This window comes from Hordeum vulgare, chromosome 4H, assembly GCF_904849725.1.
Source record: "Hordeum vulgare subsp. vulgare chromosome 4H, MorexV3_pseudomolecules_assembly, whole genome shotgun sequence".
NCBI lineage: Eukaryota > Viridiplantae > Streptophyta > Magnoliopsida > Poales > Poaceae > Hordeum > Hordeum vulgare.
Window position 1 is genome coordinate 3,640,697 of NC_058521.1, and position 27,309 is coordinate 3,668,005.

At 45.7% G+C, this 27,309-nt stretch overlaps 1 pseudogene across 1 annotated transcript; it reads left to right on the plus strand.

The window, feature by feature from the left end:
* The first annotated feature begins 12,578 nt into the window (after positions 1-12,578).
* Positions 12,579-27,086, plus strand: LOC123446889 (annotated as a pseudogene). The gene is made up of 22 exons (XR_006631453.1): positions 12,579-13,266; positions 13,769-14,067; positions 14,154-14,295; positions 14,537-14,640; positions 15,042-15,250; positions 15,418-15,513; positions 15,764-15,982; positions 16,207-16,247; positions 16,488-16,556; positions 16,986-17,086; positions 17,175-17,259; positions 17,364-17,462; positions 18,187-18,255; positions 18,334-18,465; positions 18,620-18,714; positions 18,802-18,865; positions 19,879-20,009; positions 23,194-23,295; positions 23,443-23,700; positions 23,916-24,041; positions 24,153-24,695; positions 24,917-27,086. The product of XR_006631453.1 is annotated as an uncharacterized LOC123446889 (transcript).
* Positions 27,087-27,309: the final 223 nt, after the last annotated feature.

Consider the following 27,309-nt stretch of genomic DNA (forward strand, 5'->3'; position numbering starts at 1 on the left):
CCGTGGAGATATGTGGTCGGGCTGCCGTGGCAAAGTTGTCTCAAATCAGCCCTAAAACCCCACTATATATAGGAGAGAGAGGGGGAAGCCTTGCCTTGGGGTCCAAGAACCCCCAAGGGGTCGGCCGAGCCAAAGGGGGAAGGATTCCCCTCCCAAACCGAGTCCTACTTGGTTTTGAAGGTGGAGTCCTTCTTCCCTTTCCCACCTTCTCTTTTTTTTCTCTTTGATTTTCTTCCCAATGCACATAGGACTCTTTTGGGCTGTCCCACTAGCCCACTAAGGGCTGGTGCGGCACCCCCAACACCTATGGGCTTCCCCGGGGTGGGTGCCCCCCCCCGGTGAACTCCCGGAACCCATTCGTCATTCCCGGTAACTCCGAAAACCTTCCGGTAATCAAATGAGGTCATCCTATATATCAATCTTCGTTTCCGGACCATTTCGGAAACCCTCGTGACGTCCGTGATCTCATCCGGGACTCCGAACAACATTCGGTAACCAACCATATAACTCAACTACGCATAAAACAACGTCGAACCTTAAGTGTGCAGACCCTGCGGGTTCGAGAACTATGCAGACATGACCCGAGAGACTCCTCGGTCAATATCCAATAGCGGGACCTGGATGCCCATATTGGATCCTACATGTTCTACGAAGATCTTATCGTTTGAACCTCAGTGCCAAGGATTCATATAATCCCGTATGTCATTCCCTTTGTCCTTCGGTATGTTACTTGCCCGAGATTCGATCGTCAGTATCCGTATACCTATTTCAATCTCGTTTACCGGCAAGTCCCTTTACTCGTTCCGTAATACAAGATCCCACAACTTACACTAAGTCACATTGCTTGCAAGGCTTGTGTGTGATGTTGTATTACCGAGTGGGCCCTGAGATACCTCTCCGTCACACGGAGTGACAAATCCCAGTCTCGATCCATACTAACTTAACGAACACCTTCGGAGATACCTGTAGAGCATCTTTATAGTCACCCAGTTACGTTGCGACGTTTGATACACACAAAGTATTCCTCCGGTGTTAGTAAGTTATATGATCTCATGGTCATAGGAATAAATACTTGACACGCAGAAAACAGTAGAAATAAAATGACACGATCAACATGCTACGTCTATTAGTTTGGGTCTAGTCCAACACGTGATTCTCCTAATGACGTGATCCAGTTATCAAGCAACAACACCTTGTTCATAATCAGAAGACGCTGACTATCATTGATCAACTGGCTAGCCAACTAGAGGCCTGCTAGGGACAGTGTTTTGTCTATGTATCCACACATGTAAATGAGTCTTCATTCAATACAATTATAGCATGGATAATAAACGATTATCTTGTACAGGAATTATAATAATAACTATATTTATTATTGCCTCTAGGGCATAATTCCAACAGTCTCCCACTTGCACTAGAGTCAATAATCTAGTCCTCACATCATCATGCGAATTACATTGTAATAAATATAACACCCATACAGTTCTGGTGTTGATCATGCTTTGCCCGTGGAAGAGGTTTAGTGAGCGGGTCTGCTATATTCAGATCCGTGTGCACTTTGCATATATTTACGTCCTCCCCTTCGACGTAGTCGCGGATGAGGTTGAAGCGTCGTTTGATGTGTCTGGACTTCTTGTGAAACCGTGGTTCCTTTGCTAGGGCAATGGCACCCGTGTTGTCACAGAACAAGGTTATTGGATTCAGTGCGCTTGGCACCACTCCAAGATCCATCATGAATTGCTTCATCCAGACACCCTCCTTAGCCGCCTCCGAGGCAGCCATGTACTCTGCTTCACATGTAGAATCTGCTACGACGCTCTGCTTGGAACTGCACCAGCTTACCGCACCCCCATTAAGAATAAATACGTATCCGGTTTGCGACTTAGAGTCGTCCAGATCTGTGTCAAAGCTTGCATCGACGTAACCTTTTACGGCGAGCTCTTCGTCACCTCCATACACGAGAAACATCTCCTTAGTCCTTTTCAGGTACTTCAGGATATTCTTGACCGCCGTCCAGTGATCCACTCCTGGATTACTCTGGAACCTACCTGCCATACTTATGGCCAGGCTAACATCCGGTTTAGTGCACAGCATTGCATACATGATAGAACCTATGGCTGAAGCATAGGGGACGGAGCGCATATGCTCTCTATCTTCATCAGTTGCTGGGCACTGAGTCTTACTCAATCTCGTACCTTGTAAAACTGGCAAGAACCCTTTCTTGGACTGTTCCATTTTGAACCTCTTCAAAACTTTATCAAGGTATGTGCTTTGTGAAAGTCCTATCAGGCGTTTTGATCTATCCCTGTAGATCTTAATGCCTAGAATGTAAGCAGCTTCTCCTAGGTCCTTCATAGAGAAACTTTTATTCAAGTAATCCTTTATGCTCTCCAAAAACTCTACGTTGTTTCCAATCAGCAATATGTCATCCACATATAATATTAGAAACGCCACAGAGCTCCCACTCACTTTCTTGTAAATACAAGATTCTCCAACCACTTGTATAAACCCAAATGCTTTGATCACCTCATCAAAGCGTTTGTTCCAACTCCGAGATGCTTGCACCAGTCCATAAATGGATCGCTGGAGCTTGCACACCTTGTTAGCATTCTTAGGATCGACAAAACCTTTGGGTTGCATCATATACAACTCTTCCTTAAGGAAACCGTTAAGGAACGCCGTTTTGACATCCATCTGCCAGATTTCATAATCGAAAAATGCAGCTATTGCTAACATGATTCTGACGGACTTAAGCATCGCTACGGGTGAGAATGTCTCATCGTAGTCAACTCCTTGAACTTGTGAAAAACCCTTTGCCACAAGTCGAGCTTTATAAACGGTCACATTGCCGTCAGCGTCCGTCTTCCTCTTAAAGATCCATTTGTTCTGAATAGCCTTGCGGCCCTCAGGCAGTACTTCCAAAGTCCACACTTTGTTCTCATACATGGATCCTATCTCGGACTTCATGGCTTCTAGCCATTTGTTGGAATCTAGGCCCACCATTGCTTCTTCATAATTTGCAGGTTCATTGTTGTCTAACAACATGATCGATAAGACGGGATTGCCGTACCACTCTGGAGCAGCACGTGGTCTCGTCGACCTGCGTGGTTCGACAGAAACTTGAACCGGAGTTTCATGATCATCATCATTAACTTCCTCCTCAACTGGCGTCGCAACGACAGAGGTTTCCCCTTGCCCTGCGCCACCATCCAGAGGGATGAGAGGTTCGACAACCTCGTCAAGTTCTATCTTCCTCCCACTCAATTCTCTCGAGAGAAACTTCTTCTCGAGAAAAGCTCCGTTTTTAGCAACAAACACTTTGCCCTCGGATTTGAGATAGAAGGTGTACCCAACTGTCTCTTTTGGGTAACCTATGAAGATGCACTTTTCCGCTTTGGGTTCCAGCTTTTCAGGCTAAAGCTTTTTGACATAAGCATCACATCCCCAAACTTTAAGAAACGACAACTTTGGCCTTTTGCCATATCATAGTTCGTATGGTGTCGTCTCAACGGATTTTGATGGTGCCCTATTTAAAGTGAATGCAAATGTTTCTAATGCATAACCCCAAAATGATAATGGCAAATCGGTAAGAGACATCATAGATCGCACCATCTCTAATAAAGTACGATTACGACGTTCGGACACACCATTACGTTGTGGTGTTCCAGGCGGTGTCAACTGTGAAACAATTCCACATTGTCTTAAGTGAGCACCAAACTCGAAACTCAGATATTCACCCCCACTATCAGACCGTAGGAACTTGATCTTCTTGTTACGATGGTTTTCAACTTCACTCTGAAATTGCTTGAACTTTTCAAATGTTTCAGACTTGTGCTTCATTAAGTAGACATAACCATATATACTCAAATCGTCAGTGAAGGTGAGAAAAATAACGATATCCGCCGCGTGCCTCTACGCTCATCGGACCACACACATCGGTATGTATAATTTCCAACAAGTCATTTGCACGCTCCATTGTTCCGGAGAACGGAGTTTTAGTCATCTTGCCCATGAGGCATGGTTCGCACGTGTCAAGTGAATCAAAGTCAAGTGACTCCAAAAGTCCATCGGCATGGAGTTTCTTCATGCACTTTACACCAATATGACCTAAGCGGCAGTGCCACAAAAATATGGCGCTATCATTGTTAACTCTAACTCTTTTGGTCTCAATGTTATGTATGTGTGTATCGCTATCAAGATTCAATATGAACAATCTTCTCACATTGGATGCATGACCATAAGAGATGTTACTCATAGAAATAGAACAACCATTATTCTCTGACTTAAAAGAGTAACCGTCTCGCAATAAACAAGATCCAGATATAATGTTCATGCTCAACGCAGGCACTAAATAACAATGATTTAAGTTCATAACTAATCCTGATGGTAACTGAAGTGAGACTGTGCCGACGGCGATTGCATCAACCTTGGAACCATTTCCCACGCACATCGTCACTTCATCTTTCGCCAGCCTTCGTCTATTCCGCAATTCGTGTTTCGAGTTGCAAATATGAGCAACAGAACCGGTATCGAATACCCAGGCACTACTATGAGAGCCGGTTAAGTACACATCAATAACATGTATATCAAATATACCTGATTTTTCTTTCGCCGCCTTCTTATCAGCCAGATACTTGGGGCAATTGCGCTTCCAGTGACCCATACCCTTGCAATAGTAACACTCTGTTTCAGGCTTAGGTCCAGCTTTGGGTTTCTTCGTCGGATTGACAACAGGCTTGCCGCTCTTCTTCGAATTATCCTTCTTGCCTTTGCCGTTTCTATTGAAACTAGTGGTCTTATTCACCATCAACACTTGATGCTCTTTACGGAGTTCAGACTCTGCGACTTTCAGCATCGCAAACAACTCGCCGGGAGACTTGTTCATCCCTTGCATGTTGTAGTTCAACACAAAGCCTTTATAGCTTGGCGGCAGTGATTGAAGGATTCTGTGAGTGATAGCTTCTTGCGGGAGTTCAATCCCCCGCTCGGCTAGACGGTTTGAGTACCCAGACATTTTGAGCACATGTTCACTGACAGACGAGTTCTCCTCCATCTTGCAAGCATATAATTTATCGGAGGTCTCATACCTCTCGATCCGGGCGTTCTTCTGAAAGATAAACTTCAACTCCTGGAACATCTCAAATGCTCCATGACGCTCAAAGCGACGTTGAAGTCCCGGTTCTAAGCCATACAAGACTGCACATTGAACTATTTAGTAGTCCTCCTTACGTGCTAACCAAGCGTTCTTAACATCCTGATCGGCCGTAGCGGGCGCTTCATCTCCTAGCGCAGCATTAAGGACATAATCCTTCTTCCCAGCTTGTAAGATTAGCTTAAGATTATGAGCCCAGTCTACAAAGTTGCTTCCATCATCTTTCAACTTAGCTTTCTCTAGGAACGTATTAAAATTCAGGATGACTGTCGCGTGAGCCATGATCTACAACACAAATATATTCAAAGTGGACTTAGACTATGTTCAAGATAATTAGAGTTTAACTTAATCAAATTATTCGCTAAACTCCCACTCAAAAAGTACATCTCTCTAGTCATTTGAGTGGTTCATGATCCACTTACACTAGCTCAAGTCCGATCATCACGTGAGTTGAGTATAGTTTCAGTGGTAAGCATCCCTATGCTAATCATATCATCTATATGATTCATGATCGACCTTTCGGTCTCATGTGTTCCGAGGGCATGTCTGCACATGCTAGGCTCGTCAAGCTTAACCCGAGTGTTCCGCGTGCGCAACTGTTTTGCACCCGTTGTATGTGAACGTTGAGTCTATTACACCTGATCATCACGTGGTGTCTCGAAACGACGAACTGTAGCAACGGTGCACAGTCGGGGAGAACACAATTTCGTCTTGAAATTTTAGTGAGAGATCACCTCATAATGCTATCGTCGTTCTAAGCAAAATAAGGTGCATAAAAGGATTAACATCACATGCAATTCATAAGTGACATGATATGGCCATCGTCATGTGCTTCTTGATCTCCATCACCAAAGCACCGGCACGATCTACTTGTCACCAGCGCCACACCATGATCTCCATCAACGTGTCGCCATCGGGGTTGTCGTGCTACTCATGCTATTACTACTAAAGCTACATCCTAGCAAAATAGTAAACGCATCTGCAAGCACAAACGTTAGTTATAAAGACAACCCTATGGCTCCTGCCGGTTGCCGTACCATCGACGTGCAAGTCGATATTATCTATTACAACATGATCATATCATACATCCAATATATCACATCACATCGTTTGGCCATATCACATCACAAGCATACCCTGCAAAAACAAGTTAGACGTCCTCTAATTTTGTTGTTGCATGTTTTACGTGGTGACCATGGGTATCTAGTAGGATCGCATCTTACTTACGCAAACACCACAACGGAGATATATGAGTTGCTATTTAACCTCATCCAAGTACCTCCTCGGTCAAATCCGATTCAACTAAAGTTGGAGAAACTGACACCCGCCAGTCATCTTTGAGCAACGGAGTTACTCGTAGCGATGAAACCAGTCTCTCGTAAGCGTACGAGTAATGTCGGTCCGAGCCGCTTCGATCCAACAATACCGCGGAATCAAGAAAAGACTAAGGAGGGCAGCAAAACGCACATCACCGCCCACAAAAACTTTTGTGTTCTACTCGAGAAGACATCTACGCATGAACCTAGCTCATGATGCCACTGTTGGGTAACGTCGCATGGGAAACAAAAAATTTCCTACGCGCGCGAAGACCTATCATGGTGATGTCCATCTACAAGAGGGGATGTGTGATCTACGTACCCTTGTAGACCGTACAGCAGAAGCGTTAGTGAACGCGGTTGATGTAGTGGAACGTCCTCACGTCCCTCGATCCGCCCCGCGAACTATCCCGCGATCAGTCCCACGATCTAGTGCCGAACGGACGGCACCTCCGCGTTCAGCACACGTACAGCTCGACGATGATCTCGGCCTTCTTTCTCCAGCAAGAGAGACGGAGAGGTAGAAGAGTTCTCCAGCAGCGTGACGACGCTCCGGAGGTTGGTGATGATCTCGTCTCAGCAGGGCTCCGCCCGAGCTCCGCAGAAACCCGATCTAGAGGTAAAACCGTGGAGATATGTGGTCGGGCTGCCGTGGCAAAGTTGTCTCAAATCAGCCCTAAAACCCCACTATATATAGGAGAGAGAGGGGGGAGCCTTGCCTTGGGGTCCAAGAACCCCCAAGGGGTCGGCCGAGCCAAAGGGGGAAGGATTCCCCTCCCAAACCGAGTCCTACTTGGTTTGGAAGGTGGAGTCCTTCCCTTTCCCACCTCCTCTTTTTTTTTCTCTTTGATTTTCTTCCCAATGCACATAGGCCTCTTTTGGGCTGTCCCACCAGCCCACTAAGGGCTGGTGCGGCACCCCCAACACCTATGGGCTTCCCCGGGGTGGGTGCCCCCCCCCGGTGAACTCCCGGAACCCATTCGTCATTCCCGGTACATTCCCGGTAACTCCGAAAACCTTCCGGTAATCAAATGAGGTCATCCTATATATCAATCTTCGTTTCTGGACCATTCCGGAAACCCTCGTGACGTCCGTGATCTCATCCGGGACTCCGAACAACATTCGGTAACCAACCATATAACTCAAGTACGCATAAAACAACGTCGAACCTTAAGTGTGCAGACCCTGCGGGTTCGAGAACTATGTAGACATGACCCGAGAGACTCCTCGGTCAATATCCAATAGCGGGACCTGGATGCCCATATTAGATCCTACATATTCTACGAAGATCTTATCGTTTGAACCTCAGTGCCAAGGATTCATATAATCCGGTATGTCATTCCCTTTGTCCTTCGGTATGTTACTTGCCCGAGATTCGATCTCCAGTATCCGTATACCTATTTCAATCTCGTTTACCGGCAAGTCTCTTTACTCGTTCCGTAATACAAGATCCCGCAACTTACACTAAGTCACATTGCTTGCAAGGCTTGTGTGTGATGTTGTATTACCGAGTGGGCCCCGAGATACCTCTCCGTCACACGGAGTGACAAATCTCAGTCTCGATCCATACTAACTTAACGAACACCTTCGGAGATACCTGTAGAGCATCTTTATAGTCACCCAGTTACGTTGCGACGTTTGATACACACAAAGTATTCCTCCGGTGTTAGTAAGTTATATGATCTCATGGTCATAGGAATAAATACTTGACACGCAGAAAACAGTAGCAATAAAATGACACGATCAACATGCTACGTCTATTAGTTTGGGTCTAGTCCATCACGTGATTCTCCTAATGACGTGATCCAGTTATCAAGCAACAACACCTTGTTCATAATCAGAAGACACTGACTATCGTTGATCAACTGGCTAGCCAACTAGAGGCTTGCTAGGGACAGTGTTTTGTCTATGTATCCACACATGTAAATGAGTCTCCATTCAATACAATTATAGCATGGATAATAAATGATTATCTTAATACAGGAATTATAATAATAGCTATATTTATTATTGCCTCTAGGGCATAATTCCAACACAGAGAACCTTCATGTTCGTTCTCCCGACCATGCCAAGAAATCCTCGACGGACCAAGTGCACAAAGGGATAGACAGTATTGCATCCACGTCAAAGGCCGTGAAAGTTGAGCGGATAGTATCTTAGCTATGATGTGATCAATAAGCTCGACAAACACAACCGGTGAATTGGCACTTAAGGCAGTGATCGGGGCGCATAGGTACTGTCCTTGGGATCCAATTGGAATTCCAAATATCTTTAGTCTACCCCGTCCCAATCCTCTTTATCGCCCCTTGCTTCAAGATATCCCTCCCATCGAGCACCGCTCTCCAAATTTGTGAAGGATGATTCCCGAGTTCAGCTTAGAAGAAGGTAGTGTTAAGGAAGTAGCCTTCTTTAAAAAGCCTTGCATTGAAGGAATTCGTTTTTGTGAGGACCCGCCAAGCCTGTCGCGCCAATAGAGCCAAATTTAAAACCTCCATGTGTGTGAAGCCCATTCCACCCAAGAATTTTGGATTTGTCATAACGTCCTATAAGACCCAAGCAGGTTTACTCCTTCCCTGCTTACTTCCCCACCAGAACTGGCGAATTATCGAGGTGATATTTTCACAAAGACCTCGTGGTAGCCTATAGCATGACATAAAATAGACTGGTATAGATTGAGCTACCGACTTGATAAGAACTTCTTTTCCTGTTGCGGATAGTAGTTTCTCCATCCATCTTCTAACCTTCTCCCGCACCTTGTCTCTGATGTATTTAAAAGTCCCCATCTTTGACTGGCCGACCTCTGTGGGTAATCAAAGATATCTATCACTCAACGACTCATTGCTCACATACATGATGTTCTTGATAGAATTTCTGATACTCTGATGACTTCCTTTGTTGAAAAAGATTGATGACTTGTCATGGTTTACTCGTTGTCTTGACGCATTACAATATGTTTCCAATACCCTCAAAGCTCCCTCCGTACTTGACTTGAAAAGCAACAGGCTACCATCAGCAATAAATGGGCTATGAGGAGATGACCATTAGAGGCCTTTTAGGCAGCCCAAAAGAGGTGCAAAAGCCCACTACCCATTAGGGTTATGACCTAGGGTCATTTTGGTCTTTGCACGTGAGTGGATGGGAATGCTTTACCCTCTATCCAGCAACCATCACCTAGTGTGATGAAAATCAATTCAACCTCCATTAGAGAAGAAGAGATAAAACCAAGTGAGAAAGGGAAGAAGAGAAAGTGTCGAGGCTCTGGGACTAGGGAACCTAGGCCCGCCTGCCTGCGACCTGGGGTACGGTGCATGTTGTGGGCCCTGGAGCACTCCCCGCCAAGGCCCACGAATACCGCCCTCGCGAGGCCCCTCCTTGCGAGGCGCTGATCATCGAAGGTTGCCGGGGACCGGTGGAGTCCCCTCCCGAGGCCGTTTCCCTCATAGGCTCGCGCCAAGAAGCCGCCTCGAGACGCCGCCCTCGCGGGGCGGACTTAGGCCTGCCGGGGTCGCATGGTCCAACCTCCTCACGTGGGTGATGTGAGCCACGCTGAAAGACGCCAGGGTCGGTGCCAACAGGCATGGACAAAGAAGCTTTTCCCTTTGGTGTTAAGGGAGCCAAGCCAGTCCGTGGGTTCCCAAAGCAACCCCAAAGGTTTCCTATTCGGTGCAAGAGGTCCAAGGTTGGGGGCTCGGCAGGACGGAGGTCACCCTCGATCCCACCAGCGCGTCATGGCGAAGAGCTTTAGCAGGCGAAGACCACCTTGTCAGGGTAGGCTGCAGTCATGTCCCCTTTCAAAACGGCCGTTGTGGCAACCCTTCCTGACAAGTGTGTGTTTTTAGGGGGAAGAGGAACAGGGCCAGTATAAAAGAGAGGCCCGGCCTCCATAACAAAGGAAGATCCATCGACTCCACTAGGGCAAGAACCCTCCTTTGTACTTGTCTTCCACCTCAAGCAATCCAGACAAGCAGTGGTGGGGTTTTACACCGCAAGGTGGCCCGAACCTGGGTAAACTACGCGTGTGCTCTTGTTCTTCTTTCCTTTGCTAGAGCCATCGGAGAGTCGCCGTGAAGTTGAGAGGTAGAACATGGTAGGAGAGTGAGCGCACCCGAGAGTTCGAACCTTTCTAGGTCTGCGAAGCCCCGATTCCGAAATTTGGCACACCAGGTAGGGGTGCGCAACCTTTCTTCAGCTCTAGTTTCGCCTCCGGCTTCACTGAGCCCATGGACGACGCTTGCCATGTGCACGCTGAGCGTAGAGGAGCGTGGGTCGCCGTGAACGCGCCTGTGGGCTCTGGCACCCGCCGTCACTCTGTCGGGGCTGAGGCTGCGGCCACTGACCCTGCCGCCCGCAAGCAACAAGCATCCTCCGTGCCCCCTTCCGTGCAGCGGGAAGGTCGCACCACCACGTCTTCCTCCTCCCACGCCCGCCTTGAACGGGTGAACGCGCAAGCAGCGCTGCTCATGACGCGAGAGCTGCTCCGCTACTACCCGACGGATGTCGGCTACGAAGCGTGGCTGGGCCGCATCACCAAGCTCGTTACCACCGCTGGAGAGGCCCAGGCGCCCTCTTGCTCGCTCCGCCCCCCTCTGGCACTTCTTCTTTCCAGTATTTTTTTATATATTATAAAATAAATCCCTGTAAACTTTTAGCTCAATTTAAGGTGTGCATAATAGGTATCTGTGACGTAGCTTTTTCAGGTCCAGAATTTCATGTGCCGGTATTCTTCCACTTGATGTAAACCTTGCATATTATGAGAGAAAAGGCATTAAAATTACTCCTCCAAGTGTTAAAATGCATAAAAACACTATACATAACAATAACAAAACATGATGCAAAATGAATGTATCACTGGCCATGTTGATAGTACATGCAGATGTAGTGCTTCACACAAGTGGTTAGTGCTGGATCTGAAGCATGTGTTTCTGGTTTGAGTTAGTTTTTCTTTGCGACTTATACATACACTGTAATATTAGCCATGGAATAATGATATGCATGATGTATGGTTTGTTCTCTCGTTCCACTTAATAAATGGAGTGATATGCATGATGTATGGTTCATTCTCTCGTTTCACTTAATAAATGGAGGTGGGGGAGGGGGGGGGGCTTTGGCCCTCGTGATGCTTTATGTACCATCAAGCTCTCATCAAGTTTGGATTGCTTAATCTCGCAAAAAAAAGTTTAGATTGCTTACAATGAGACAATGGGTTTTTTCCGCTGATGTCAAAATGAGAATTCTGCGCTCACATGCTTACACAACCGCATTATTAAGCGGGGTAAGTTTCGTGTCGATATCAAGGAGAGGGTGGCTTGGACATTACAGTGATCTTTGGCCTTCAAAGTTGGCGTCTCAACAATGTTGAAGGGTGAAGACAATGTTCTTAGTTGAGGGGTGAAAATGTTGAAGAAATGACATACCTTCATTGGACACACACGTTTGGTTTCTAGGTGTATCTACACCCTATATGTTTTTTTTTTTCTGTAATTCAGTAAAAATTCAAAACAATTGATAATATTTTCGAAATAAACTTGACCTTTCATTGTATTTGTGAGAAAAACCCCACAACAGGAAATCCCCCTTTGGCTTCTTTTCAAAGAAGACAAATTTTTGGCCAAAAAGAGTGTGAATGGTGACCTATAATAGTAAATACATTTTGTTTTCTTTATCTTGAAGTCAATGTTGACTTTTTTGGACCCCGATAGATCCTCGGATTTTAAGCATGTCATCCGGAAAGTTTTTTGGTGACAACTTTAGTTGCGAAAACATGACAAGTTTATCCCAGTTTGTTTTCTTTTTTCAAAAAATTAGTATGTTTACCAACCTCACGTGAACTAAAATTATCAAAATAACGTTTGGGTTGCCATGCTTAAAATCCAAACGGTTCGGGATTTATCATTTCTTTCTTTCTTTCGTGAAAATTTATATACCGTTGCAAAACAAAATCACGTTCATTCTAAAAAATACTTTCAAATTATTTTAACCTTTATTTAATTATTAAAAAGAATCCTCATATAAAGTGTAGAAACCAAAGTGTATTTCCTCACCTTCATTGGGATTTTGATAGGAATGACACTGCATAGTTGACCCAGGCGGCCCCACATGTCAGCTGCACAATCGTGTAAATTTGCTCTCGACTTCTCGAGGGCTGCTCGCTAAAGGCTTGGTTTTTATGCTAAAGCCACACACACCCGGTCTCTGATCGACGGCGACGGCGACGGCGACGGAGCACGTCACCCGCACCGACCGCCGGCGAAGCCCCTCCGGCCCCTGATCGATCGATAGATTTGCGCCGCAGTCCGTCCACCCACCCCCGGCAGCGGAGGGCTCGCGCGGGGGATCATGGAGCTGCCGGCGGCCGGCGGGGGCCGGCGCACGAGCTACTCGCTGCTGTCCCAGTTCCCGGACGACGCGGGGGGCGGCACCACCGGGGCCTCCCCGGCGGTTCTGCAGCGGCAGTCCAGCGGCGGCAGCAGCTACGGCGCCGGGAGCTCGGTCTCGGCCTCCAGCGACTACCCGTTCCACCTGCCCCCAGCGACTGCCGCCGTGGGAGGAGGGGGAGGGGGAGGGGGCACGCCCTCCCCCTGCAAGAGCTGGGCGCAGCAGGCGGAGGAGACGTACCAGCTGCAGCTCGCCCTCGCGCTCCGCCTGTGCGCCGACGCCGCCTGCGCGGCCGACCCCGGCTTCCTCGACCCCGGCGACTCCGCGGGGTCCAAGATGGGCGGCGGCGGCAGCGGCAGCGGCAGGGCCTTCCCGCTCGCTCCCCCCTCCCCCACCGCCGAGGCCCTCTCCCACCGCTTCTGGGTACCATTTCTAATCATGCGTGCTAATGAACATCTTGGGTGGATCGGTGGATTCAATTGCTTCACCTAGTTCAACAACTAATGCCAACCATTTCTTGCAACGAACCCTAACTGGGCACCTAATTGTGTGTACGCAAAAGGCTCTCATTGAACTTGATCATAGTGATTCTATCTCATCACATTACACATCAATCAGCTATGAGCCTGAGAGGATTAGAGGATGCATGTACTTACTTGATAACTGATGCAATTAATTAGGATGCCGTTTGCCTCGTCCGGACGGCCCTTCGGGCTACATCAGAGCGATCTTATCTAGCACTATGCACTCTAAGCATTAGGTTGATCATTGTTATAGTTTAGAATGCCGTGTGCTCTATGGAACGTCTCTATTGCCGCATCAGAGTGACCCTTCATGTTCTGTTTTGTGCTTATTCATGATTACTCCAGCGTAAAACTTCGTCTCATTTCCCAAACAGATTAATGCCCGCTTTCCGTCTTCTCAGGTAAACGGCTCGTTATCATACAGCAACACGATACCAGATGGGTTCTACTTGATCCAAGGGATGGACCCCTTTGTGTGGTCAATGTGCACGGACGTGCACGAGGAGAACCGCATACCCTCAGTGGAGTCTCTCAAGTCTGTCCGCCCCGACGATTCTTCAATCCAGGTGGTCCTCGTCGACAGGAGAGCCGATTTCGATCTTGGCATGCTGGAGAACTACGCGTCCAGCTTTCTGTCCAGCTCCTCAGACATGAAAGATGTCATAAATCAGCTAGCCAAACTAGTGTCTTCCAGAATGGGGTGAGCGGTCGCATCCCTAAGCCTTTTAATTTGAACCGAGTTGTGTGGTTTGCTGAACTTCTTTTCTATGTTCTTCAATCACAAAGGGGTACGACCTCCAACGAAGAGAACTTGCTTCCACGCTGGAAAGAGAGCAGCGAGGCGATCAAATCTAGTGCAGGGTCTATCGTGCTTCATCTGGGGAAGCTGCCGATTGGTCTCTGCAAGCACCGCTCTCTGCTTTTTAAAGTACGTTTGCTATTTTCAGAAACATAACTGTTTGTACGTCTTGTAACTGTTGCCCGTACCAACAACAACTGCAACAGATTTCAGCAAAAAAAAATCGTTCCTCTTCCATCAGAATTTAGAGTTTACACACACCAGTAAATGCGCAGCTTGGTTAGACAGGAATTAGAACTTTTTTTCCTTAGTACATCGTTTAGTTGCTCCTGTCTTAAGTCATTACTTACTGAAGCTTGTACATTTGCAGATGTTAGCAGATAAAGTCAACATACCATGCAGATTAGTCAAGGGCTGTAAATACTGTAAAGCTGAAGACGCTTCCTCCTGTGTCGTACGTTTTGGGCTTGAAAGGTACTTCCGCCGTACACAAATATAAGATGTTCTAACCGTTTCCTGAATCAGATGTATATGGACACGTTTTAGTGTGTTTGTTCACTCATTTCAGTCTGTATGTAGTCCATATTGAAATATCCAAAACATGTTATATTTGTGAACGGAGGGAGTATATCAGTACACGCTTTGTGAAGATACATGGACTAGGATCTGTTTAATCTTGGATGTACATTTCAGATATCAGTACTTGACTTGCTGGGAGGTACCTTGACAAACTAACCAAAGTCTGACTTATTTACAAAAATCGTGGACTAGCATACCCTGTACTTGTTTGAATAGAATATTGGCCTTATTTTCCTGTTATTTTGATATGGTTGATTGATAGCTATATGCTGACTTTTGTTATTTCCCTTTGACAGGGAATATCTGGTTGACTTGTTTGGGGCTCCAGGCCAATTATCTGATCCTGATTCTTTCGTCAATGGTCCCTACTCGCTGTCAGTTCCATCACCTCTCCGTCCACCAAAATTTAGGTCATTAGAGATCACTTCAAATTTCAGCTCAGTTGCCAAGCAATACTTCTCAGACTGTCACTCGCTCAATCTATTGTTCAGTGATGCATCCACAGGTTACATCTGCAAAACTCGCTGTAATTTCATTCCTCATGTGTCAGCAGGACTTCATTACGTATATCATATATGAATAAGTAGTTGGTATGCCAAACTTGGCGTCTTCCATCTATGATGGTTTTGTTTGGCAGGGGTGTGACAAAGGCCACATTCTTTCATTTTTCAGGTGCTTCTAGTGGCGCTGCAGTTCCTGTAGACCAAATGTATTCGAAGAAACATGATGCAGGGGACGGGATTGCCAACAGCTGGGTGCCAGTGAAAGGTAATAGCTGATGACAATCTCTTGGCCTTGTTAAATCTTAAAACATACTGTTTCTTTTCTTTTGAATTTTGACTACTAAATAGGGGCTTCTTTGTTTACCATGTTGCATCGAATACAAGTGAGCACCAAATAATGTACCCCGAGGTCTTTACTTTGCAGCAGCTTGGTGCTGGAGCATCTGAAATATTAAACTATAGCATGAACATTATGTTTTCATACTGTATTGAGTCGGTATATTCTGATGATGTAGGGCAAGCAATTGCGAACCCGGACATTATTCTGCCAGAAGCTCCTCGGGAGATTTTACCACTTATGACACCGTCCAATTTGACAGCTGATAAAAAGAAAGAGTTTCAGTTGATCGAGGGGAATCAGTATCTGCGAAGTACTGTCAGTGATTTGTCACTTGCTGTGGATGATCTGATCATTCCATGGAGTGAGCTAGTTTTAAAGGAGAAGATTGGAGCAGGTACACTTGTGCAAATAAGACTGAAGTTTATCCTTCTGCGGTTCTTTTCAAAAAGGAATATCTATTTTCTTTGTTTGCTAATAAACCTATGTTTCGTAAGACTCCTAACATCTAAATCATATTTGAGATATGGTTAGATATTTGCAAGTTAAATCTTATATGAACCGTATTGAAAGAATAGTTTGGTGAAATTTTGTTTTTCTGAACTTACTTTTTTCTTCCAGGTTCTTTTGGAACAGTTCATCGTGCTGACTGGCATGGATCGGTATGCCTTTTATATGCCTGGTTTATCGATTATTTATTACTGCTAAGAGAGGAAAAGTTCCTCCTTTGGATTCTGTATCCTGATAGATTTTCCCCTGTATTCCCCTCGAACTCTTATTTGTGCACAACTTCACGCTTCATCATCTGAGCTTTTTTGTCTTAGTTTGTTGTTACTATAAGTGAGCCTTTTGTGTTGAATGTTTTTGGAACCAACATTGCAATGAACTCTGTATTACTGCAGGATGTTGCTGTGAAGATACTGATGGAGCAGGATTATCATCTAGACCGCTTCAAGGAATTTATGAGAGAGGTTTGTTGAACAAATCTTGGCATGGGTTGATGTTATAAATGTCATTGGACTTTGCCGTGTGGTCACTAGTCTGTCATAATTCTTGAATGAGTGGTTAGCGGTTAGCAGTGATCATGTTCCGTATCTGGACATGGTGTCACTTATCAGTGACTATGTCCTATTCATCCGTTCCTAAATATAAGTCTTTCTAGAGGTTTCACTAATGGACTACATACGGATGTATATACACATATTTTAGAGTGTAGATTCACTCATTTTGCTTCGTGTGTAGACCCCTAGTGAAATCTCTTAAAAGACTTATATTTAGGAATGGAGGGAGTATATCTGGACGTTGTAGTCACTTACCAGTGATTATGTTCTTCATGCAGTTGGTGTCTATGCATTCATGTCCATGTTAATCACCTTATAAATGTTCTTTCTATGTGGTAGGTCGCAATAATGAAAAGTCTGAGGCATCCAAATATTGTTCTTTTCATGGGTGCTGTTACTGAACCCCCAAACCTATCAATAGTCACGGAATACTTGTCGAGGTATTAATATGCATTTCACTTACTCATTTGGTACTATAGTACTTCACTCACTTGACTGATAACAAGTGATGTACTCGTTTCATTACAGAGGTAGCTTGTATAAACTTTTGCATAGGAGTGGTGCAAGGGAAGTTCTGGATGAGAGACGCCGCTTGAACATGGCATTTGATGTGGTATTGTCTTCTCTACTGCCAGCCTATAAACTAGCAGTCATACTCCCAGGCTATAAACTTAAAGCAGTCCTACTCTATCTAAATTATCTCTGCTTGCTTTACAGGCGAAGGGAATGAATTATCTACATAGACGTAGCCCTCCTATTGTTCACCGTGATTTGAAATCTCCAAATCTTCTAGTCGACAAGAAGTATACTGTGAAGGTATGATTTATACACTATGTAATCTAATGCCTTAGATAATAAACTGTACGTTCTGGTACTTTTCTGAAGGTCGAAGGCACACACATCATGTGAAATAGTGCGGTCATATGAATATGTGTCACTGCGCACGAGGCTGTCAATTTTCTCATACTAGTATTCCGTCCACATTTTTATGTTGATTTTGTTTTGACACATGAGTTTCGGTTGTTTCTTGAGTGGTAACTAATTTGTTTTGAAGAGTATCTGGTAGGTGTTAAACTTACAATAATATACATATGCAACACTTTCTAGTTCTAGAAGATGTTCAGCTTCTAATAATAAATAGAAGAATGATTTTGTATAGTTTTCTTTTTCTTTTATCTTATTTTCTTCAGTTTGACAGCACACATCATTTGCAGCTTCCAGTTATATTTCTTGCAGCAGCCTCCGTGAAAGCAATACCAGGAACCCGATCATCATTAGTCATCCTTGTCAGTAAACATATTGTAGGAAAACACTTGCATAGTTGCATGCTAACATTGCTGTAGATTTGACATAGTACATGAATATTCAGTCATGGTATTCCCCCCAGAGGCTCCATCTGAAATGATAGTCTTCATATGACAATTTTATCTATTGTGTCAGTCTCATTTATTAGCGACTTGTTTGTCTTACTCACACTCTTATTAAATCAAGACCAGGTACTTCCACTTCGTTTAAACCTTTTTACTATTTCTGTTTGTAGGTATGTGACTTTGGGCTTTCGCGACTAAAAGCCAACACCTATCTGTCCTCAAAATCTTTGGCAGGAACAGTAAGCACCTTTTCCTTTCCTTGTCAAGTTCATCTTCCTCATTCATGCCTTGGCTTATCTTTTTGATTTAAACATCAGCCTGAATGGATGGCGCCCGAAGTGCTTCGAGACGAGCCATCCAATGAGAAGTCTGATGTCTACAGTTTCGCTGTAATCCTGTGGGAGCTTATGACATTACAACAACCATGGTGTAACCTGAATCCTGCGCAGGTAGTTATCTAATTTGGCTCCAGCATTGATGCCTCGATGCTACCACTCGTTAAAAATATTTCAGTTTATTCAGAACATAATTTGCTTATCCGCACATGAACACCTGATCAACTCTGTATTTAACTTCTATACGCTGCACTATGATGTTCTACAGGTAGTTGCTGCTGTTGGCTTTAAAGGAAGAAGACTTGAAATCCCAAAAGATTTAAATCCTCAAGTAGCTGCATTGATCGAATCCTGCTGGATAAAGTATGTGTTCCATCTTCGTATTTCCCTCTCTTAAGCTAATTCCAGTGCCGTGTAAGGCTAACTAGAATATTGCCATGCCTTTTACAGTGAGCCATGGCGGAGACCCTCATTTGCTAATATTATGGAAACTTTGAGACCTTTAATTAACAAGGTCCCGGTGCCGCAGTTGATCCGCTCAGACTCATAGCAGTTTCAAACTGTTAAGGGAAGAAGTATTTCCTTAAAGCTGTCATGATAGTATCGGCAGGGCAGGGAGGATTTTATTTTTTTGGTATTTAGGCTGTTTATGATGGATAATTCGTCAACACTATTACTCGATGCTAAGAATAAGGAGGACTTCTTGATTTATGCTTTCAAGTAAACTGTACCTGGCAAAACTCCCCTCCATGGCTTAAGGTAAACTGCTATTTTCTTAGCTTCCTGTTCCTGTTCAGTATTAGCAAAAGAGCGCAGGCTTAAATATTTTGAGAGAAGGTTTTCATGTCGGTCAAATGCAGAACTGTCTAATGTTTGATAACTTGATACCGTTCATGGACCTTTAAGTTTGACAGTCCCTTGTTTCCTTCAGTGACCACTAAAGCAGTGGTTTAATATTTGTGAGAGCTGTAGTGTGTTAGACTCTTGTTTCATTATATAAACTTGTATGAATGAGCATCCGACATCCATGAGACGCGGTGTGGCGCTTCCCGGGTTCATTTACCGATACATGTTTTCCGTTGCCTGCAGACACACCATCAAGAGAATCATCCTCCTCCCCCGCGACGACGTGTCGCAATCACACACGGGAAAACACGCTAGCAACAAGTTCCAAACATCGGAAACTCATGGTCATTAAGCTGTGTAAATTATAGTTCCCCAATAGACACCTTTATATATTTATGATGTAATATGTTGTATGTAAGTAACTAGAGTTAGCCCTGAAAATAAGTTTATTTTTTTTGTGTGTGTGGGCTGACTGACTGACAAGTAATTACTGTTGTGTAAGTATGAATTATCATGTGGTTGTTGTGTGGCATGTTGATGTTGTAACAGTGCTTCAACTGTCCATTGTACTGCACCACCATAGCTGTTTACTGAGCAATCAGTGCCTGCTGGCCAGCCTGGAGACCCAGTCAATTAGTACTAGTACCAAATGTGCTACTCAATATCTAGATATTTTTGTAGTGTACAATAGGGACATTTGGTGTGACTCTGTTGAAGAGCATGAGGACGTTCTTCCCTTAGGGCATGTCTGGTTCATGCCATAGCAATGCCCTACCAAGATTCGCCGACCGTCCGTTAGGCAGAGAAGATCGGTTAGAGATGTTCCTTGACCCTTTGTTGGCCGAAAAAATGGTAACATTTGTGAGGAGGGTTGCCAAAGGTTGCATAGGCAGCCAAATTCCTGGCAACCAACCAAAAACTAAAGCATCATAGGCTGCCAAGGTTTTGGCACCGACAAAACGTTAGTGCCGAAATTTGGGGTGCTGCTGCTGATTTGCATTGGTCGAAATAATGTCGGGTAATTTGGTTGGTTACCAAATTGTGTTGCCAACCACACATGAAGCATTTTAGGCAAAGTCAGCGTTGTCAAACCCTAGATTGGACGATATTAACTTTGGTAACTTAGGCGACCGCCTCCGGTATTCTGCCCTCCTTGCATAACACACGATTATCTTCTCCATAGGAACAAACCCACCTCATTCCTCGTTCGCAACTACCGAAAGAAATCAACCTACGACCCAAGAGGTCTATCAAAAGAGCGCCCCATAAACAAGCCGGACAATCCAAAAGCATTACTATTATCTTCATTACAAATACGCACCTTGCACATCGACTCTACATGACATCAAAGGAAACCCGCGCTCGCCGAACACATCTTTCTACCACCCCCGCACCGCATAACAAGGGCAAAACACGCCGCTACACTGAGCGACGACAAGACAAACACACGAGCTCTAGACGTGTTAAGCGCATATCCTCCAGAAAAGCCCACCCCCAACCAGCTCACAAAAAAAAAAAACGTATGCAAGCCAGCCGAACCTATCTCTGTACCCATTACACCTCGCAAAAAAGGCAAACCGCCGCGCGACGACAAGACGTTCGCGCGAGCTCCACGTAAATTAAACACTTGCCTTTACGCCACCGAGCTGGCGAGTAACTCCGCGCGATCCTCCGCATTACTCGCCCCGATCCTCTCTCCCCCTCCTCATCTAAAGGACGCCGATTCCTTCCTTCTGACCTCAAACAAAAAATTGCTAAATTTGCCATCCATTCATTCATAGATGGATGAAGAACCCCATCATCATCATCATCATCATCACCATGAATCAAGAAACAAGCCAAATGGGGAGGAGATGGGGTCGGGTAGGGGTAGGGGTAGGGGTAAGGGTAGGGTGGTGGCAAGGCCAAGGCCAAGCCCAAGAGTGATGAGTGGCACAAGTTATAAAACCGGGCGCGTCATCTTCCTCCCGCATCCCTCCCCCAAATCAGACCCGAAATCCAAGCCCGAGTCTTTCTCCAATCCTCACTCCCCCACCACCCCACGGAGCCGCCGCCGGCGGCAGCGAGAGAGGGAGAGGGAGAGGGAGCCGCCCGCCCATTCCGCCGCCCAGCCGCTCCGCCGCCCAAACCCTAGCTCCTCGCCCCGCCCATGCGCCCCAAACCCTAGCTCCAGTGCCGGCGCCGCCCTGACCCCGGACCTCGCCGCCATGCGCGCGTCGATGGAGGCCTCCTCGGCCGCGGCGCGCAGATCCGCGGCGCCGGACCCCCCGGGCGCGGCCAAGAAGCAGCGCCTGCTCGCGCCCCCGCGGGACCCCAGATCCTCCGCCGGGTACGGTGCCGGCGGCGCGTCCAATGGGAGCGGCTCGGCGGCGGCCGCGGCGGAGCAGCAGGCGCAGGTGGACGAGCTGGTGGCGCAGTACCGGACGGCGCTCGGGGAGCTCACCTTCAACTCCAAGCCCATCATCACCAACCTCACCATCATCGCCGGCGAGAACCTCCACGCCGCCCGCTCCATCGCCGCCCTCGTCTGCGCCAACATCCTCGAGGTGACCCACCCCTCCTCCTCCTTCCTCCCCGGCCTCCCCTCCCCTCCCCTCCCCTCTCCATGTAAAAAAGAAAGTTTCAGTTCTTGTTGGATGGATGAATGAATGAATGGTAGCATGTAAAGCTCAAAGCTTGCTAGGTATCATGTCTGCTAGATACGGAGTAGATAGGAAGAGGATGGATGTGTTGGCTGGCTCTTGTTTGATGAGGGTCACCACATGAATGAATGAATGAATGAATGATAGCTAGTCAGCATTTTTTTTCCGGTTTGCCGACGGCTGTCTTGTGTAAAAAAGTCATTGCGAGAGCAATTTTGCCCAGTCTTGGTACGCAGGGTGCAAGTCTCCTCGTTCTGATTCCGTCAATTCCGTTGATGCTGATGAATAAAGCATTGCCCCTCCCCCCCTTTCCCTCCACGTCCGCGTCTCTCGGTGCCTGTGTATGGGCGTTCGCTGCTTGTGTATGATGCTAATATGTCATTCACCAAATGTACATTGGACCTGTGCGGCGTAGCAAATCACTCCTTTTTTCTTTTGGGTAATACGAGTGCTGCAGCGATGTTCACTCACGCTAAATCGTTGAAAGATTATCGTTGCGGAAACAGACAGGGTTTGGAGCTGTTTCATTCCTGCTGTTTCCACTATCCGTTCAGCACAAAAGTTCATAACCTTTTGCCGCACGGCAAAATGATTCAGATTCCCGAACGGCTTATCTATATCTGGTCTCTGTGATATGTTTGCGTGACGATTGGACTTTATTTATGAATGGAAAGGCGAATGGACGAGGAAACACTATACCTCTTCTATAGCCGGACTCTGATATGTTTGCAAAAAGATTGGACTTTATGAATTGAATGATGAGTGGATGGGGAATCCTACACCTCACCTCTGATGTTGCAGACACTGAGTCTTCTCTGTTGCTCCTTCTTGATAGGCTCCGGGCACTTAAATCACTTCCATTTGTTGTTTGCTTCTTCTCTGTAACATTAGGAAGCTACTGTCGTATCTAGCATCTTGGCTAGAACTCATTTTGTTGTCACCTCTTATATGCCGATAAGAGAAACCTTGTTAGACTTCTACAGAGGCACGGGCAACTCCTCCTGATACCAGTACCAGTAGAAAAAACTTTGTGTTGTTGTGTCCAGAGTCGGGCTTGTAAAACATGCTGCTATTGGTTCCTTGTCTAGCATATTTTCTGTTGATTACTCTTGCCGAAAGAATTAGCGTAGAAGATTGCCTTCTGTTTGTTCTGCTGTCAACCTGTGATAGTTGTTAATGTAATTGTATTATCGTGGAGGGGCCTCTGAAAGTTTTTGAGCTGTTTCCTTGTGATACCATTTCCTTGCTTCTGTTTTATTTGTTCTGTTGTCAATCTAAGATAGTTGTTAATGTCATTGTTTTGTTATGTTGGATTGGCATGTCTATCTAATTTGATGGTTGCCTGCGATTGTAGGTTCCAAGTGATCAGAAGCTACCATCTCTTTATCTGCTTGACAGTATAGTCAAGAATATTGGAAAAGATTATGTTAAACATTTTTCTTCAAGATTACCTGAGGTTAGTCTTAACCCTACATTTTTTACTTGATATAACCATCTTCTTGACAACCTAATAGACCCCTGTTTCCTTTTTATGGGATGAGTCTGACTTTGACATCCTAATGACGTTACCCCCTTTCTCTTTTGATTGTTCTATCTACTATAGGTGTTTTGCAAGGCCTATAGACAGGTTGACCCTCCCGTTCATACTAGCATGAGACACCTTTTCGGAACATGGAAAGGAGTGTTTTCTCCAACTTCACTGCAAGCGATTGAGAAGGAACTTGGTTTTCAATCATCTGCTAATGGATCATCAGGTGCTGCACAGTCAAAGGCCGATTCTCCATCCCAGCGCCCATCCCACAGCATACATGTAAACCCAAAATATTTGGAAGCAAGACAGCAGCTCCAACAACCAAACAAGGCAAGCCACATCTTCTTTCATCAAATTCTTTTGATATTTGCTGCCCGCTGACCAGTGAGCCAAATTCAAACAGTTGTACATTTCTTGTGAAAAAAAACATCTGTGCATAGTGTTGTACCTGCTCCCCCCCCCCCCCCCACCCCACCCCACCCCACCCCCTTCTGTTGAACACCGTGGACTCTTTCTCTGATACTGCTTCCCTTCAATTTGGACAGGGGATTCTGGGAGCCGGTGCAAAGACACCTATAATTTCTGATGCTGATGATGTTATCGAAAGGGGTACCAGGATTGGTATTGATAAAGGCACTGGGAGACGCCTGGATACTCTAAACTCTAGGCCTGTAAGTTACTTCTTGATCTTTGATGTTTCTACATGTAACTTACGTGGCCTCCTTCGTTTTTCTTTATGTATTTTTCCTGATATATTTTGCTATGATCTGCCAAACTTACAGCGTGCACAGAAGGATACTTTTAGTAACCCCATTCATGAAAAGCCAGATAGAGACGTGAGGGGCCCTGGAATTGCGGGTGCTGGTCAAGTTCGCTCAAAGCCCAAAGGCCAAGACGGAATTGGGGGTGCATATTACACTGGAGGTGTTAGTTCCCCTGAAGAAATATTCGACAGACGCAACCATTTATATGCAACTAAGGATGTTCGCTCTTCCGGTTCTGTACGTTTGGACAGTGCACTTCTCCCAACTCCTGTCAGTAATTCTGATAGGATTGGTAGGCTGTCATCATCTGACAAAAGCTGGAAGAACTCTGAGGAAGAAGAGTACATCTGGGACGACATACGTTCTCAAGGAGCAGATTATGGAGGTGCCAGTTCTGCAAGGAAAGGAGAACCCTTGGCTGACGATGGCAATATTAGAAGCTTCCATAGGGCTAATTGGGCAGAGCCTGGAGACCCGTTGGACCCTGACTTCCACAAACAAGATAGCATCCCAAGATTTGGACATCCAACAAGCCAAGATAGAAGACTTGCACCGTACATGGTATGTGGAGCAAAACTTTTAAAATATATATGCAGTGCTATTTTTTTAATGGGAAGTTATTTACTTGTAAATATTGACATATTTAACTTCTGGATGCCTTCAACTTTGCACCCTATAATGTTTTTTTTTGAACCTTGTGATTTGCCATGTACCATGTTGAATTTTCTTCATGCATGCCTTTACACTATATTTCTATGTTCTGATCATCTTTAATTGTTCAGGATCATGCAGAGTACCTTCATAGTAAGCGCGAGGGGGAACCAAGAATTGATAGGGATATGTGGCCTGAAGGACAACCATTCCCGGAATCTCGTGGCTCCTCTCTCTGGTTATCCCAGGAAAAACCTCGTTCAGACATTGGGCGGGATCCCAGGATATCAAGGTTTTCTAATCAGTCACCAAGCATCACTTCATCTGTACCTGTTGGATTATCAGGTGCCTACGCTGGACGATCAAGCCTTGAAAGTGCAAAACAAAAATATTGGCCGCCTTCCTCGCCACCTCTCCAGGCACGTGAGAGCTCCCCAAGTTCCTCGGAGCATGACATTTATGCTTCCAGATCATTTCTGCCATTGGGTCAAAATCCCCAGGAAGAGCATAACCAAAGAGCTCATGCCTTGTCTCAAAATTCCGCGAATTCCCAGGGTCGGCCTAGTCTGCAAGCAACTCTGTCACAGGCTTCTCAGAAGACTCAAAAGCACCCTCCTGTGCAGTCAAAGCCACATCCGAAGCCATTTCATCAACCCTTTTCACAAGAAACTTCTTCATCGCTGTTTAGGCCGTCTGTCCATCTGCCTCTGTCTACCGGAATGGAACAGCAGCCTGAAGAGGTCTCCCTGCCCAGTGATCCCACACATGCAAAGTCAGATAAGATAAGTGCTAGTAATTTATTGGCTGGTCTTTTTAAGGGTGGATTCATACTAAACACAAGTGATCATGCCGTCCCGCATTCACATGGGTTGGCATCTCTTCCATCTTCCTCAGCCAGCGAAAATGCCCCTTTGAAGCCTCATGCGCCAAACTCTCTCCGCCCACCTTTGCCACCAGGTCCACCACCAACACAGAGTGCTGAGAAAGCTGCACCACTGTCAAGTCTTCTCAGTTCTCTGGTTGCAAAGGGGCTAATTTCTTCACCGTCCACCGATTCGTCTGCTGTTGCAAGAAAGCCCAGTAAATCAAGTCCGAGCACATCAGATGTCAGTGCTTCAGCTCCACCTCCGCCAATCGTTCAGCCTTCAGTTGCTAAGGAGACACCTACCCCTGTAAAAGCTTTGTTGACCCAACCTCCTGAAATCGAGATGGCTAATCTAATCGGGCTTGAGTTCAAACCAGTGGTGCTTCGCGAGCACCGTACAGAGGTGGTCAACAGACTCTTTGATGACCAAAGCCATCAATGCAGAACATGTGGTTTAAGATTTAGACTTGAAGATGAGCTCAGTGCACACACTGCCTGCAATGGGCCAGAGGAGGCTAGAAATACTGGCATCGCACCTGAAAGATGGTACCCTAGCAAGAGCCGTTGGATTGACAGATTACCTGAACCGCAGAGCGTCTTCCTGGACTCTGCATCTGATTCAGATCTGGGAACTGCAGAGGAGGTTTGTGAGTTTATGGTGCCTGCAGACGAGAGCCAGATCATCTGCTGTCTTTGCGGGGAGCAGTTTGATGACATGTATTCCATCGATAGGAGCGAGTGGATGTACAAGGATGCTGTCTATTATGATCGCTCGAGTGGCAGCGGGGGCAGCTCCCAGAGTAAAGAGCTCGCGCCCATAGTCCATGCAAGATGTATGACGAGAATCTCAAGCGATGGCATGGAGGTGGATTAGTATGTCTGCAATGTCCAATAGAAGCAGCAACAGCAGCAGCAGCAGCAACTCAGATGATGACATTGAGGTGGATTGTCATGGAGTCTGGTGCCCAGCAGAGCCTCAGATGATGACATGGATGCGCATATTCATGAGGTCGATGCACAGCGGCGATCGATAATATACTGCAGGTGGGGTGATGATAACATCGGCAACGTTTTGGTCAACTCGTCCCTCGATCTCCACCATTTGTCGTGTAGAAAGTTGTTTTTACAGAAAGAATAATTAAGCATACCCAGCCAATTAGTCGGCCATTTTGATCCCAGCTGAGTCAACATTTTGTGGGTCAGATGACATAAGTTTGATCTTTCTGTTGTTCATAGGAGGCCATGCATGTATGCTAGCGAAAGAGTGTATTATTATTGTCCCTTGAGCAGGCGAGCGAAACGGGTGCGAGCGTCGTCGAGTTACTGCTGTTTTTTGACAAACTTTTTCTCAGCTTTTGAGGTGTGGTAGTGGCTTTTTGTACTTAAAACCAAACTGACAATAGAACCTGATCATGGATGCAGATTTGAACTCGCTAGTTAATTGGCTCTTGCTTTGCTTGTCTGTGAACGTATCTACCAGTAACACTCGGCCCTGTGTCATCATTTTGTTACTTGCACACAGTTGGATGTACACAAGAAGATTTATATGTTTCGAGTCGGGACAATGTATTTTTTTGCTTGAAAGTTGGTTTTTCTTCTTAATTTTGTGTTGAATGTAATGGAACTTGTGCTTTCATTGATCATCACCATGGAGTATTT